The sequence below is a fragment of the Lactuca sativa genome, chromosome 4, assembly GCF_002870075.4.
Source record: "Lactuca sativa cultivar Salinas chromosome 4, Lsat_Salinas_v11, whole genome shotgun sequence".
Lineage (NCBI taxonomy): Eukaryota > Viridiplantae > Streptophyta > Magnoliopsida > Asterales > Asteraceae > Lactuca > Lactuca sativa.
In genome coordinates this window covers 103,569,874-103,586,184 of record NC_056626.2, presented here as the reverse complement: position 1 = coordinate 103,586,184, position 16,311 = coordinate 103,569,874, and positions in this window count along the sequence as shown.

The following is a 16,311-nucleotide window of genomic DNA, read 5'->3' as shown; positions in this document are numbered from 1 at the left end:
ACGTCTCAATCAAGGTGGTCTTGATAGACCCAAACATCTCCGGTATCTCTGCGCAAATAGCCGCAGCCACCTCATCGTGGATCATCTGACGAAGCTCCTCGTCACTCACGTCGCTCGTCTCTGGTTTGTGGTGTGTCCTAACCATGATGTCTCTGAAATACAACATCAGAGAGTCGCTCGAGTATACTCGCACCAAATAACTCAACCCTACTTGTTCCTTAGAACCATAAGGATTCTTACTTGGACTGCGCACTGATCCGGTGTCTTTAGTAGTACGGGCCCTATACTACCGTCCACACTGCATCAATATTCACCCCAAGTCCTCCTCCTAGGATCCCAAATCACAAGTACTCTAATCTCGTTATGCATAGGCTACTCTCCAGCAGACCTCTCGTAAGCTCCTCGCTGCTACTTACTCACTCTCAAGCATCTCATAGTAGTAGTAATCTCCTAGGCTAAGGCATCACAAATCAGGCCACTATAGTCCTAATATGAATACCTAGCCTACTCTAGCATGCAGAACATATCATATCATATCTCATAACACATAATGTAAGGGTATTTTGGGAAATCACCGTTCGGGCGTTGGCTGATCGTACACACTGCTCTGTTCTGCTCGTTTCAAAACCATTTACTCTTTTAGAAAAATTGTTTTATTGTGAAAATTTTATCAAATCCTCAGTTTGAGTTCAGATACGCCCGAAGGTGCATTTGAATCCCTTAAACCAAGGCTCTGATACCAACTTGTAACAACGTAAATTTTCAAAACAATTTTCCCATTTCAAAATATAATAAAAATTCATATGTAATATCAAAATCCATGTATCAACATCATCTCGATAAACAAATCCCAAGATCTCAATGTAAATAAAACTCCATCTGTGTGTACGGTTATGTCGGTGCCTTCCCGCGATCCTCACTGGTACCTGAAACACATAACACACAACACGGTAAGCATAAATGCTTAGTGAGTTCCCCAAAATACCACATACAACACATACGCCACTCGAGGCTACAGCACGACCCTCCGGTCGATGTGTCTCAGCGGGACCCTCCAGTCCCGTAGCTCGTTGGACCCTCTGGTCCGGTTATAGCTCGTTGGACCCTTCGGTCCGGTCTGTATCGTTGGACCCTTCGGTCCGGTCTATATCGTTGGACCCTCCGATCCGGTCTATACAACACATATCACACATATATCACAATGCACATAATCTCATACATACACATAGCACATAAGACCCTCCGGTCTACACATAGATACCACTCTAGGTAATGTATAATGAGAAGACTCACCTCGGGTAACTCGGATAATCTCGCACACGAATATATTGATCTATCCCCCGCCTAATCACATCAACAATATCCTCAAATAAATAATGGCTCTCAAAGGCTATATTAAATCCCTTTCTACAATCCCACAGAAGGGTAAAAGACCATTTTACCCCCTCCTTGACCCAAAAGTCCAAATGTTGACTAAAACCTAAAAGTCAATGAAAGTCAACAGGGGCAATACGCAGCGCGTACCAGCTCTTGTACGCGGGGCGTACTTCGGAGATCCAGAATCGGGGTCTCAAACCCTTACGCTGAGCATACTGAGATTTACGCCCAGCATAAGTCTCAGTTTCATGCTCTTATGGATTTTTTGTCTTAAACGGTTAAGACATAAACTCAAACTCCAAATCTGACTTTTATATGGTCACTTAATCCATAAAGTTGAAACCTTTAAGCCTTTTCATGGATGTAAAGGTCACCAATCACTCTAAACACCTTTCCTCTTTCCACATTAAGCCAATATCTCATGCATGACTTAATATTCACATCCAAGATTGGATTTTTATGAACCTTCAACTCCTAATACACTGGAATAGGGCAGATCTAAGCATATGGAGACCATTTGCTCATAAAGTCTCCACCTTGGGACCAAAACCCTAAAAATTGCTCCATGAAGCGCAAATCAAAAATGACAAGGAAAGCTTTGAGCTCATTACCTCTAAAAGAAGCTCCAACCTCTGTAGAACTCGGATCTACTCTTGTTCACCAACTTCTAGCTCCTATAATGGCCTCCTCTTCTCCTTCACCACCTTGAAATGGAACTTTTAAGCTTAAGAACACACACACAAGCTTATAACGGGTTTTTTCTCTCTTAGGGTTTTACTCACTGAAGTATGGTGGCTGGGGTAAGGGTCTTATCATTCCTTTTATAGTGCACAAGTCTCATTTAGGGTTTTGAGTCTGGGCCTGCTACGCCCAGTATACCGGGTGGAGTCCGCATCCATAATAGGCCCATGAGTATGCGAATCATACCTTATCAGTACGCCCAGCGTACTCACTAGCAACACTTTCACTTTTAGGAGGGTTAAACCTGACAACTTGATAAAGAAGAAGGGTTTAAGAGATGCACCTGAAATTCAGAATGTTACACATGTGTGTTGTCAAGGCTAGTGGGAGTGTAGTTAGCTTTCTAGTTTTGTATGTTGATGACATACAACTCATAGGAAACGACATCCCGACCTTGCAGGAGGTTAAGTCCTGGCGTGGGAAGTGTTTCGCTATGAAGGATCTAGGAGAAGTTGTTTATATTGTGTGGATAAGGATATTGAGAAATAGAAGTAGGAGACTAATAGGACTTAGTCAAAGTACTTACTTGGACAAGGTGCTGAAACATTTTAGCATGAAGAATTCCAAGAAAGGGGAACTGCCAATCCAAAGCAATACCAAGCTGAGTAAGACTCAGAGCCCGAAACTGATGCCGAGATAACAAAAATGAGTTGAGTGCCATATGCTTCCGCGGTTGGCTCGATCATGTACGCTATGACATGTATTCGCCCTGATGTGGCTTTTGCGTTGAGAATGGTTAGCCGATATCAAGGGAACCCAGGTAGAGCTCATTGGACCACAATGAAGAACATTCTTAAGTACTCACGAAGGACTAAGGACTAGGTCCTTACCCTTGGTGGGAGTGATGAATTGAGAGTGACAGGGTATAGTGACGCCAACTTTTAGACCGACCGAGATAAATTTTACATTCAGTCAGGCTGGGTATTTACCCTGAATGGAGGAGAGATTGCTTGGAAAAGTTCCAAGTAGGAGATTGTGGCTGATTCAATGTGCGAATCAGAGTACATAGCAGCGAGCAAATAGTCGAATAAGGAAATATGGTTGAAGAACTTCATTGGAGACTTTGGAGTTGTACCAGCCATAAAGGAGCCTATGGAGATTTTCTGTGATAACGAATGAGCGGTTTCCTTAACCAAGGAACCAAGGGATCATGGTAGATCCAGACACATCGACATAAAATACCACTTCATCAGACATTGGGTAGAAGAGGAACTCCTCATAGTAAAGAGGCTACCGTCAGAAGAGAACCCAATAGATCCCCTCACAAAGGTTCTGAGCAGGGTTAAGCACTTACAGCATACGAGGAGCATTGGTATGAAGGACGGTATTAGTTTTAGTGATTAGATAGTTGTTTAGAAACCTGTAATAGATAAAATGTAATTGACATTTGTTGATTAAACAAAGGAGTTTTATTTATAAGTAAAGTTTACTATCTTGTGTCAATTGATTACTATTGTTTCACTTTTGCATGTTTTACTTCCAGAATAATTAGATTGTTCAAATTATCCACAGTCGATCATACTTTGGGAGTAAGTTATGAGGATAGACTGTCATGAATTGTTTTGTAGATTGTCTAAGTGTTTAGACATAGCAAAGGTTTGATGCAATGTTCATGAGTGCTCTTGAAATAAGATTTGAGTATTAGATTAAACCCATGCTCATTTGAATCACTTCATGGAATTTATCTCCATTGATTGTGAGATGATAATATCGTATAATCTTTAAACCAAGATATATGAGTTGTTGTTTGCGAGTTGGGTTGTGCATTGATTATGTGTAAACACATCAGTAACTGTTGGATAAGGTGTCTAAGTCCATAACTATTTCGGGCTTGTACTTGACCCGACCCGGCATGGTCCATTTGGGTTGCATGGCACCATGCAATTGGATAGACTAAATGAGAGAAATAACACTTGGAGATTATTAATATATTATAAGTTCTAATATATTAATAATATTATTTGATTAGTTGATCAAAGAATTAATTTAGAATTAATTAAGTGATCAAAGGATAACTAATTAAATATATGGGTTCATATCTTGTATAGTGGGCTAAAAGGCTCCATGGATTATCAAGTTGGGTTCTACCCATAGGATGCTCCATGGATGCTCCATGGGAGTTACAAACCCATGGGTCATGGAAATGAAGAGTCATGACACATTAGGGTTTACATGGTGTAACCCTAGATGTGCCAACACTATATAAGAGTCCCATTCTCCACAAAATTGGCTACACAAGTTGAGACAAAAGAAACTAGAGGGCTTGGCCGATTTTGAGAAGTGTGTGTTATCTCAAGAGTCTTTCCAAGAGCATTTGGTGTTGTGTGAAGCATTTGAGGCATCACACTTGGGGTACTAGGCTCACAAGGTTTCAAGGAACACAATCAACAACAAGGTAAGTTATTCTATCTATGATTCAAGTTAAAATTGTTCCCCATGTATGCTAGATAGGAATATAACCTTGGAATTCAACTTTGCATGATAATTAGACAAACATAGATCCAAGGTTATTAGGGTTGCATGTACACTTAGGAAGTGTTAGAATGCTCAAAACCCATCAGTGGTATCAGAGCCTAGGCTTGTTTGTTTGTTATTTGTGCTTAAAAGTTGAAGAAAGTCGAAAATCTTGCTGTCTGACTGATGGACTCGGCGAGTCCATGGGGAGGACTCGTCGAGTTCATGTGTATCTTCAACCTACTCGGCGAGTAGGTTTATGCACTCGGCGAGTAGGGTCGACAGAGTGCAGAATTTCGACTTGAGTTGCTGGAAATGGATTAGAATCATTACCCTAAAATGTTTTGGTACTTGAAAACTTATTTTAGAAGGTGTAATGTCTTTTCTAACTCATTTACAACAACAAGTTATCAAAATTACAAAGATTAAATGTGATTTTGATTCTTGAAAGTGTTCATATTCATATTCTTGTTCTTATGATGTTTAGATCATCATAGGAATTATTTGTAACCTATGTGGTAGATTAATTCATGATCATAATGTGTTTTAATGGAGTCCATAACTTGTCCTCAAGTTATGGAAAACCAAAAGTCTCTTGGGTTAAAAACCATTAAAAGAACACAAGAGTTAGGAAAAATGAAAAGTCCTCATTTTATTACTCTAATAAACTCATAAGTTACAAGAAATGAAAAGTTTTGAAAGTTTACAAAACTTGCCCTCAAGTTTTGGAACAAGTAAAGTTAAGTTAAAACTTTAGTTCCAACCCCTAGAATTTTAAAAGTTAAAATTCAACCCTTATACTTATATTATTATGATTTAATAATTATATATATATGTATAAGAACAAAGTCGTCTTACCGCTAGTACGCCTCATTCACGAAGCCGGTCTATAAGGTGGGTATAAGGTTGTTGCCTATAAAATGGTGACTTAATGGGTGTCCACTCTCACCCACCGCTTGCTTGATCGGTGGAGGGTCGTTAGCCGAACGGGTAAGACAAGGACTTATTAATTCTCATTCAAAGTATGATGAATATTATAAAGTAACTAAATGTTTTATTAAATTCCCAATCTTAGTTACTTTAGGAAAAATGTGAATAAGGTGCTATTCCATGAAATTACACTTTACACTTTGATTAAGTCGTTGGTGGAGCGTGTGTGGTTAACCGGCACACTAACTTGGACTTAACAAGGTAGGTAAAGGGTGACTTAGGGTTTATTATAGTATCGATGGAGCGTGTGTGGTTAACCGGCACATCGATTGAGTGATAAACTTTAAGGGTACCAAGTGATTTGCATGGTTACTTCACACCTCGTTTTGTGATCCTCGGTATCCCAGTCACAAAACTTAGAGGGCACACTCGAGATTGAAACATGCCTTTGAAAAGTTCACTGAATCTCAAAGAATCTAGGAATTTCTAAGAACCATTCAAAACCTAATACTAAAATATTGCGGTTTTCGTGGTGGAAATTGGTGAATCGTCATTCACCTACCTTTCAAATATGATATAGCTTAGATTACGGCATACCTCTTCTAAGTTATATTATATTGTGATTGGATCCTAGCCTTAATACTACATTTGGGTGTTTTATTAAGGACTCTCTTATATCTAAACTAATCTTGTCCTCTTTCCTTCAGATGTCTTTCAACAATGCTTCTGGCTCTAATCCTAATGGCTCCTTTACCCTTATGAACTTGTGTGGGAAAGTCACCTTTGATGGATCCAACTTCAATGAGTGGATCAGAAACATCAGGATGATTACCCGCTACGAGGACAAAGAATATGTCCTTGACAAGGAGCTTAAGGAGATTGATGAGTCCACTGCAACTCCTCAGGAGATCGCTGAATTTCGGGCACATGAAAGGGATGCTACAAAAGTAGCTTGCATCATGATGGCCACGATGACAGCAGAACTCCAAAAGTCTTATGAGGATTTCTACCCTTATGACATGCACCAAGATTTGATGGAAAGATACCATCAAAGTGCAAGACAAGAGAGGTATGAAATCATCTGCTCCATGATAACAACCATGATGAAGGACGGGGAATCCGTCACGAGCCACATGCAGAAAATGCAAAGGTATGTGGATCGTTTGCTGAAGCTTAATGTGAACTTCCCGGAGGATCTTGCAATAGATATTATTTTGCATTCCTTACCATCGTGCTATGATCAATTCCGCATGACATATCACATGAACAAGGAAGAAGTCACCCTCAGCAAACTTCAGGGACTTCTCAAGACCGCAGAATCAGGTCTTAAGGGGAAGTCGGTTGCTATCACTCCTACTCAAAACTCTACTCCAGTTTTGGCAATCGGGAAGAGTCGAGGGAGGAAGAGAAAGAGCTCTTCTAAGGGTACCAAGGCTCGGACCCTTGATGGCTCTTCTTCAAGTGGAACCAAGAAAGGTTTCATTACTCCTTCTTCTGACCCAAAAGAGGCTGAATGCTTCTATTGCCATGAAAAAGCTCATTGGAAGCGGAACTGCCCAAAATACCAGCAAGATGTGAAGGATGGGAAAGTTAAACCCAACCATGCAGGTATTTACACTATCATTTCTAATAACTCACCCCATTCTAATTCTTGGGTCCTTGATACCGGGTGTGGTATTCACATTTGTTGTGACTTGCAGGGACTAAGAAGAAGTGAGGATGTGGAGCAAGGAAGGATAAACTTGATCATGGGGAATAGGAAAGCTATACCTGTTACCAAGATTGGAGTTTATACTTTATCGCTAAGTAGTGGGTTTAGTTTAGATTTGAACAAGTGTTGTTATTCGCCAGGAATGGCAAGAAATATTATTTCCTTTCATGCTTTGTACAAACAAGGGTTTACCTTTTCATTTAATAATGAAGTTGGTTCTATTGATGCTTTCTTTAATAATATTCTTTATTTTAAAGCATTACCTTGTGATGGTGTGTATGAAGCTGTATCTGTTGTTGATAACTTAGGAAATAATGTTTTGTGTATTGATTCTACTAATAATAACTTGGATAAAGCATCCTTATGGCATTGTCGTCTTGGACATATAAGCAAGAAACGCATAGGCCAACTCCAAAAGGATGGAGTCTTGGAGTCGTTTGACCTAAAGTCAGATGATAGTTGCGAATCATGCTTACTTGGAAAAATGACAAAGTCACCCTTCACAGGTTCGTGTGAGAGGGGTGAAGGTTTGTTGGACCTTATACACACGGATGTGTGTGGACCATTCAAACATGCCACAAGGGATGCTAATCGTTATTATTTGACTTTTACTGATGATTATAGTAGATATGGATATGTCTACTTGATCAAGCATAAGTTAGAGACTTTCGAGAGGTTTAAGGAATTTAAACAGGAAGTCGAGAATCAATTGGGCAGGAACATTAAGATGCTTCGATCCGATCGTGGTGGTGAGTATCTTAGTTCAGAGTTCCTCGACTATCTAAGGGAATGTGGGATAGTCTCACAATTGACACCTCCCAGGACACCACAGTTGAATGGTGTGGCTGAGAGGCGTAATCGAACCCTGCTAGATATGGTTCGTTCCATGATGAGTCGAGCTACGCTACCAATCTCGTTCTGGGGGTATGCCTTAGAGACTGCCGCCCATATTCTTAATCTAGTCCCTACAAAGAAAGTTGCCAAAACTCCTCACGAGATGTGGACTGGTAAAGTACCTAAACTAGACCACATCAAGATTTGGGGTTGCGAGGCTTTCGTGAGACGCGAGACTCATGATAAGCTCGAACCTCGAAGCGAGAGGTGTATTTTCATCGGTTACCCACAGCAATCCTTTGGTTACCTCTTCTACAGACCTAGTGACAATGTGGTCTTTGTAGCAAGAAGAGGAGTCTTTCGAGAGAGAGAATTTATAAGCCAAGGAGACAGTGGGAGACAAATTGATCTTGAAGAAATTCGAGAATCAAGCGGTGAAGGAACTTCAAACTCTAGCCCTCAACCTGAGGAGGAAACTCCTGTTGAGCCAATTGACAAATCTGTACCTCTGAGACGTTCCACGAGAGTTAGGAGTGCACCTGAGCATTACTATGGATTCCATATTACTGCAGAAGGTGAGACACTTATTAGTGATGAAACACTAGTAAGTCAAGATGACCCTAACAGCTACGAGGAAGCCATGGCAGGCCCCGAGTCTGCTAAATGGAAAGAGGCTATGGATAGCGAGATACAATCCATGTATGACAATCAAGTTTGGAACTTGGTTGAAAACGTACCAGGTCGTAAGACAGTAGGGTGCAAATGGGTCTTCAAAAAGAAGACTGACATGGATGGTAAAGTACACACTTATAAGGCTAGACTGGTTGCAAAGGGCTTCTCTCAAATTCCTGGAGTGGATTATGATGAGACCTTTTCTCCGGTAGCCAAGATTAAGTCTATTCGGGTTCTGTTAGCCATAGCTGCATTTCATGACTATGAAATATGGCAGATGGATGTCAAAACCGCTTTCCTTAATGGAAAGTTGGCTGAAGATGTTTACATGAGTCAGCCAGAGGGTTTTGTCAGCAACGAGTACCCTAATAGAGTGTGTAAGCTTGAGAAATCCATTTATGGATTGAAGCAAGCACCTCGCAGATGGAATCTTTGCTTTGATGAAAAGGTCAAGGAATTTGGCTTTTCTAGGAGTGAAGATGAATCTTGTGTGTATGTCAAGGCTAGTGGGAGTATAGTTAGCTTTTTGGTATTGTATGTGGATGACATACTACTCATAGGAAACGACATTCCAACCCTGCAGGAAGTAAAGTCCTGGCTTCGGAAATGTTTCGCTATGAAGGACCTTGGTGAAGCTGCCTATATTCTAGGGATAAGAATCTTGAGAGATCGGAGTAAAAGACTAATTGGACTTAGTCAGAGTACCTACTTGGATAAGGTGCTGAAGAGATTCAGCATGCAGGACTCCAAGAAAGGAGAGTTACCCATCCAGAGTAACACCAGATTGAGTAAGACACAAAGCCCTAGCACTGAGGCTGAGATAGCAGAAATGAGTCGAATACCTTATGCTTCGGCTGTAGGATCGATCATGTATGCTATGACGTGTACTCGACCCGATGTAGCTTTTGCCTTGAGCATGGTTAGCAGGTATCAGGCGAACCCTGGCAAGGCACACTGGACTGCGGTAAAGAATATCCTCAAGTACCTACGGAGGACTAAGGACTGGGTTCTTACCCTCGGTGGGAGTGATGACTTGAGAGTTGTTAGGTATAGTGATGCTAGCTTCCAGACTGATAGGGATAATTTCCGCTCTCAGTCGAGCTGGGTCTTTACCCTAAACGGAGGAGCAATTTCTTGGAAGAGTTCCAAGCAAGAGACAGTGGCAGATTCTACTTGTGAATCAGAGTATATTGCAGCTAGTGAAGCAGAAAAGGAGGCGATATGGCTGAAGAACTTCATTGGAGACCTTGGAGTTGTACCAGCTATTAAAGAGCCAATGGAGATTTTCTGTGATAGTGAAAGTGCTGTTGCCTTAGCCAAGGAACCAAGGGATCATGGGAGATCCAGACACATCGACAGAAAATACCATTTCATAAGACATCGGATCGAAGAAGGACACCTCATGGCAAAGAGGATATCATCAGATGAGAATCCGGCAGATCCCCTCACAAAGGGATTGACTCGGGTTAAGCATCTTCAGCATGCTCGGAGCATAGGGCTGAAGGATGATATTAGATTTAGTAGTTAGATAATCTCGAAATTTGTAAAGTGTAATTGACATTAGATGATGAATAAAACATGTTTTATTAATGAGTAAAGTGTTGCTATCTCTTGTCAATCGTTTACTATATTTCTTTTTGCATGTTTTGACTTCCAGAATAATTTTGTTCGGTATAACATATTATTCAAACCTCCACAGTCGGTCATATGTTGGAAGTAGATATGAATCAAGACTGTCATGTTTGATTGTAGAGGTCTTGGACAAGGCTACAACAATCATGAGTGCTCATAAGTTCTGAGCATTGGACACAACCCACGCTCACTGGAATCACTTCATGGAATTTTATCTCGAGTGATCGTGAGACGGTAATATCATATAAGTCTTCAAACCTAGAGATATGATTTGTTACTTACAAGTTGGTTATGCATTGACTGTACGAAACCGCATTGGTAACTCGATGTTATAAAACGTACTTTTGTGTGTAATTCAATGAGTGGTAGAACAAACATATCAGTCGAAGTTTATCTGTTCCTTCTTGGATTAGAAGCTGATATCTGGGCCCCTCGATGATTTTGTTTTGACCCATGTACCGGGCCCGGTCAGAACTAAGTTGATGTGTTCAATTAAGTTCTATGTCAAACAAATCGGAAATCGGGAAACAAATGCTGGACAATAAGCAAGACGTGTTCCATGTATTTGTCCGGCTGATATCTAGAACAGAGGATTATATGATCACTTATCTTAAATGGCGTATCATCATCTTCTCAGTTCCGAGAGACCTTGAAAGAGCTACGATTGCCGGTCGGTTCCTGAAGTACTAGAGATATAGTTATTAGACTTATCCAAGTGGGAGACTGTTGGATAAGGTGTCTAAGTCCATAACTATTTCGGGCTTGTACTTGACCCGACCCGGCATGGTCCATTTGGGTTGCATGGCACCATGCAATTGGATAGACTAAATGAGAGAAATAACACTTGGAGATTATTAATATATTATAAGTTCTAATATATTAATAATATTATTTGATTAGTTGATCAAAGAATTAATTTAGAATTAATTAAGTGATCAAAGGATAACTAATTAAATATATGGGTTCATATCTTGTATAGTGGGCTAAAAGGCTCCATGGATTATCAAGTTGGGTTCTACCCATAGGATGCTCCATGGATGCTCCATGGGAGTTACAAACCCATGGGTCATGGAAATGAAGAGTCATGACACATTAGGGTTTACATGGTGTAACCCTAGATGTGCCAACACTATATAAGAGTCCCATTCTCCACAAAATTGGCTACACAAGTTGAGACAAAAGAAACTAGAGGGCTTGGCCGATTTTGAGAAGTGTGTGTTATCTCAAGAGTCTTTCCAAGAGCATTTGGTGTTGTGTGAAGCATTTGAGGCATCACACTTGGGGTGCTAGGCTCACAAGGTTTCAAGGAACACAATCAACAACAAGGTAAGTTATTCTATCTATGATTCAAGTTAAAATTGTTCCCCATGTATGCTAGATAGGAATATAACCTTGGAATTCAACTTTGCATGATAATTAGACAAACATAGATCCAAGGTTATTAGGGTTGCATGTACACTTAGGAAGTGTTAGAATGCTCAAAACCCATCAGTAACTTGATGTTATAAAACATATTTTTGTGTACGATTTGATGAGTAAATATTTAAGCATATAAGTCAAAGTTTATATGTTCCTTTTGCCTAATGGGAAAAGCGATATCTTGGGCCCCTCGATGATTTTGTGTTGACTTATGTGTCGGGCCCGGTCAGGACCAAATTGATGCGTTCAATTAAGTTCTATATCAGACAAATCAGAAGTCAGGAAACAAACTGTTGGACATTGAGAATGATTATGCTCCATGTCATTTTCCACGCGATATCTTGCAGAACAGAGGATTATATGATCCCTTATCTAAAGGATGCGTCATTGATTAGGTCAGAGTTTGACAGCGGCTTTTGAGAGCTACAATTGCTAATCGGATTTTAAAGTCGTACTTGCAGTTATAGTTATTAGACTTATCCAAGTGGGAGACTGTTGGCTTAGGTGTCTAAGCCCATAACTATAATTAGTATGTATCTGACCCGATAGTAGCATGGTCCTTTTGGGTGGCCTTCACCATAGCAACTTGACAGGATGAATTATAAGAAAGAGGTTGATAAATGATGTATTAATATATTATAAGAATAATATAAATTGAGAAATCATATTATTTAATTAGTATTGATCAGAAATTAATTTGGAATTAGTTTAGCGATCAAAAGAGACTGATTCAATGTATGGGGACTGATATTGCAATTAACTGTTAGTTGCAAGTTGCGTTGTGGACTCCTAATGGAAGGGGTGGATGAATTCTATTGGAAGCCCATAGAAGAATTCTTCCAAAGAGCCTTCTAGAAGGGTTCCATAGATTGCTTAAGGCCTAAGCAGAGATTTAGTGTTTCAGTCTAAAACCCTAGCATCACAACTATATAAAGACCCCTTGGCATAGGGTTTTCATCCACTTGATCCCTTAAAGAAACCCAAGCCGAAAATCCTAAGCCTCTATCATCTCTCTTGTGTTCATCCAATTGCTAGTGGTGTTTGTGATTCCATTAGAGGTGCAAGAATTGAGGCACTAAGCTCTTGAAGGTCAAGATCAACAAGCTACAAGAAAATGTATTCTTCTAAATATGTTTAAGTCATCAATTTCGAAAATTATATGCTAGATTAGGGTTCAATCTTTGGATAATAATTTGCATGTATAATTTGAGAAAAACCTAGATCCAAAGCATTGGGGTTGCATGTACACCATAGGAATGTTGTAGTGCTCAAAACCCATCAGTTGTGCATATGGGTACGAATACAAGACACTCTTATCCTTCAATTCTTCAAGGTATTTTTCCTTCATGTCAACACAAGCTTGATGTAGACCAAGTTGGATGGCGGACGTATGCAAGGTAGCATTCACGGCGCCAAAAATCACTTGAATCTAATAAAGCACGAACAAAAAGAGGAATACCTTCCTTCACAACCCACTGCAGTTCCTTAGCTCCTTGGTCTACTCTTGTCTGGCAAGTGGCCACTTTCTGTTTCGTCAGGAGTTGTGCATCATTCAATGTAGCAATTTGAGCATCCCTCTTCAACATCAGGAGTCTCGCCACAACCAACTCCTTCCCCAGCAACTTACTGCTAACATCCTTACTCGAACAGGCAATCTCCAATTGAGAAAATTTCTCTGTGTATTGTGACTTCAATGAATGATACTACTGAGAAAAATCTTCGAGCTCTTTAATGGCTAAGGCATGATGGCTCAAAGCATCATCTATTCTCATTTGAAAATACTGGTTCAACTTTTTCACCTCCTCTTGCTGACCAATAGATTGACTCAAATCCGCTACCAGACTTCGGTTCCTCTTCGACAAGCCAACAACCTCTACCTTTAACTCTTTATCTTCTTTCTTTGTTTGTTCATCAAGGACACGTAACTGTTTCAACCCTTCCAAAGCTTCATCGAAAACAACCTGGCATTGGGAAAGCTCCTCTGAGCGTGCTTTTGTACGTAGGTACAATTCATTTAACAAATACATTCCCTCCATCAAGCATTAACAAGCCTAATCCACTGCTTCCTCATCAGAGGGACCCCCCATTTGAAAAGGGTTCGGAGGAACACTGGTCACAGTGAAAGGCCGCTGAAACTAGGGAAATGAAGCAGCGAGGGTAATTAGTGTTGGCATAACAGCTTCTTTTCCTATTATGACAATAGCTACACAACCAATAAAACAAACAAATCATAACAGGGATACAACAAAGTATATAAAAAAAGAAAGAAGGAAGCAAACGCCGATAAAGAAAGAAAAGGAATATACGGCCCGGCGAATATAGAGGATTAGAGATAATTACCTCCATATCCACAGATTTGGTTCCCATAGGCTCTTCGTTCTCAGTTACGGTATCGGAAAGGATAGGGATAGGTGTAACAACCGAAGAATCAGTGGTCGAGACATTTGGATGAGGTGATCATCTTGAGCACTTTCATAGCGCTTCTTTAAGATGAACCCTTTCGAGGAAGCCCTTGTAAACACTGTGGGAGGCTTACCATAATCAGAATTCAGTCTCACACCTTTGGAGAGAAGGTTAGGGGAATAGATTTAGAGCTCTCCGACTGAGAAGCATCTAGAGAGGAATCCATGTTGGATTCTGACCGATTCGGGGAGTCCAGGATCATCACCTCCTCTGTAACTAGGGTAGGGTTCACATTACGCTTTCGATGAAGACGATCGAGAAGGGTTATATTTTTCCCTAAAATATTTCCATAGGTTTCTTATCCAAATGACTCCAATGGGGACTCATGACCGTCATACCCAACACCGCTTTATTAGGATCTTCCCATCGAACAAAATTACTTTCTAACCTCTCCGTTATCAACATTTCATCAGGCGAGAGTTCAAGGACGGGGTCGGAAACCCTGTTAGCAGTTTCACCATACGCCATAGGGCCAGAAAAGGCAGAGGCATGAACAAAGAAGAACTCTTCCTTCCAGTATTTGATAGAGGTGGGAAGACCAGCACATAGATCCACCAAACCATGGCGAATGGATAAGGAAAGACAATCTCCATTGGACATAAGAAGGTAGAAGTAGCAAAACAGGGTAATAGACGGTGACACATCTAGGGCAATGCACAACAAGGTAAAGCAAAGAACCTTGTGAAAAGCATTGGGGTTTATTTGGGCGATGTATAGACCATCGTAATCTAGAATGGTTTCGATGAAATTAAAAGCAGGGAGACACAACCTAGACTTGAAGAATACTCGATAAACCCCCACGAAGCCTTCAGGAGTGTCAGTAATGGCATCGTTAGCCTCCGGCAAGTAAGGGTGGAACTTGGGATCGATATGGTACTTCCGAACAAGCATACCCATGGTTCGAATGGTTAGTTTCGATTTCACCATTCCTATGTGAGAAATCCCAGTGCTTTCCAAGTTTAGAAGGGAGGAAGAAAACGAGAGGAAAGGTTGTCAGGAGAAGAAAACTGACTATAACTAATAGAACGAATGGTGAAACGGATGGTTTAAAACCGATTATTTATAGCAAGTCTAGAGCATATAAATATTAGTAGGAAGACAAAGTGGTTGGTAGATATTGTACCCTTATTCAAGTAATGGCAGATGACGAGACGATTATAGGGATCATCATTAGGACTAGCATAACCGTCAACACATCAAGTTAGAGTTAATTTGGTGTTTTGCGCTCCTATCCGGCCATAACGGCTATAATATCGCTCTTACCAAATTTTGCATCCCTACTCCATCTACTTTGAAAAATTAACATAAACTAAACTTGATAAGGTTGATTATAATTTGCTTTTTTATTTGGTTCGGTATATAGTTAAGTTTAAAAAGCATATGTTATTTTGTATTTTGGTTTGATAAAACTTTTTTATTATGCAACTTCATAAACTTATTTTAACTATTAATAACTCGCAATCATATTCCTTTACAGTTTTATGGAATTTTAAATGTCACAGGTTAAAGCCTACACATCATTTTTAAGAATATTTACAAAAAATATACATCGAATATAATTGTAACAGTTAATTATAAATAAGAATGTATAATTTTAAACAACCGTTATCTGTAGTTACCAACTATTGACTAAGGTTTTAGCAGCCATGAAACAACCTTATCATTAATCAAGATAAAGATGCACACCATTAATTCATATCTTTTTAAACTTCCTAGTTTTATAAAGGAATAATATATATATATATATATATATATATATATATATATATATATATATATATATATATGGATGTGTGATGAAATAAAATGATGAGAGGACTCGATGTTGTTGTTGATCTAGTCATCTAGCAGAGTATGGATGACGACCACAGACTCTTTCTAGACTGTCCAGTGGAACGCTGACAGGTTCATAACCTTTAGGTGTTGTGAACGATGTGTTCACCGGTGTACTCTATCCCCCTCATGGTTGCCTTTAGGATATCTATTATTGAGGAAACCCCTTGCAGTAATGTCCGTCCCGATGAAAATCCTAGATTAGGTCCCTGGTAATAGATGTTGTTTTAGGGACGTAAAGTGAG